General features: G+C 32.4%; 1 pseudogene; it reads left to right on the forward strand.

Annotated features, from left to right (window-relative positions):
- The first annotated feature begins 513 nt into the window (after window positions 1–513).
- On the forward strand, window positions 514–632 carry LOC111736723 (annotated as a pseudogene).
- The last annotated feature ends 915 nt before the right edge of the window (window positions 633–1547 follow it).

A 1547-nucleotide genomic window follows, 5' to 3' on the forward strand; every position in this document is an offset into this window, starting at 1 on the left:
TTATTCTCTTATTTTAAATTTTTTTCTTAAAAAAATTTTTTTCAATTACAGTTGACATTTGATATTATATCAGTATCAGGTGCACAGCATAGTGGTTAGACATTTATATAATTTATGAAGTGATTCTCTCCATAAGTCTAGTACCCACCTGGCACCATACATAATTATTACAGTGTTATTGACTGTATCCCCTATGCTGCAATTCACATCCCCCTGATTATTTTGTATCTGCCAATTTATACTTTTTACTACTTTCACCTTTTCACCCAGCCCCCTAATTTATTCTCCTTATAAAGATCTGCTTTTAAGATAAATTTTTCACACAGAGCTGCAGTTTACATTGTAAGAATAAACAGCCATATCTCAATGAAGCCATAAACTCATAAATCTGAATATGTCTTCCCTTTCCTCTTAATGGTGGATCTCTTGGAGGCTTGGAGGAGGCTTAATTACTGCATTACTGGCTAAAATATTATGTTTGATTAATTATCATTCATTTAAATATATTTGTTAGTCTACGGCCATGCCACCCTGAACAAGCCCAATCCCATCTGATCTCAGAAGCTAAGCAGGCTCGGACCTGGTTAGTACTTGGATAGGAGACCACCTAGGAAGAGCAGGTGCTGTAGGCATAAAAAATAAAAAAAGAAGGGATTGTAAGCTGACAAGGTCCTTGAAATCTGTGAGGTCAACCAAGGGTTGTATATGTGTGTGTGTGTGTGTGTGTATATATATACACACATGTGTATATATATATACACACACACACACATATATATATGTATATATATGTATACACACACACACATACACACACACACACACACACACACACACATATATATATGTATATTTGTTAAGTATCTTTTATATGCCAGACACAGGGCTAGCTGATAGGAATAGGAATAGAGTAATGAATAAAAGAAACCTACTCCTTGACCTAAATGATTTCCTGTGAAAGCAAACAACAAAAGCAAATAATTAATTAAGTGTAATTGTAATAAATTCTATAAAGGACAAGAGACTTAGAAAATGTATATGAGTAGCACCTGGCCTAGTCTTAGTAGCAGGGATGTCTCCCCTAGAAAAGTGGCATCTACATTAAGATTTGCATTAATTCTCATTTTGTAATGCAAATAATCACAGATGTTTCTTTTGAGGCAATATGTAATTTTCTTTCTCAGTTTTAATTGGAATTCCTTTATCCAAATTCTGTAAGAAACAATCTATTTAAAAATCTATTTATGTAAATGTTTAAAGATATAACACTTCACAAGAATATTAAAACCTTCATTATCAAGGGCAAACCCTTCTCCCAAGATTTGGTGTTTCACTATAGGAGTGGACTTTGTAAATAGATTTATTCAATAATTGACTCATTTATTTAAACATGTGCACCATTAATTTTACATTTCAAATATGATTTTTTTTCTCTTCATCCTCAAAAGTAACTCTGGTTCCTGAAACTTATACATCATATCATTTTTTGTACTCAGTTTATGAATAGTTATTTGTAGGGAACATAAATTTCCTGCTATATTAAGTGA

The sequence above is a fragment of the Pteropus vampyrus genome, unplaced genomic scaffold (genome assembly GCF_000151845.1).
Source record: "Pteropus vampyrus isolate Shadow unplaced genomic scaffold, Pvam_2.0 Scaffold21, whole genome shotgun sequence".
In the NCBI taxonomy this organism is placed as follows: domain Eukaryota; kingdom Metazoa; phylum Chordata; class Mammalia; order Chiroptera; family Pteropodidae; genus Pteropus; species Pteropus vampyrus.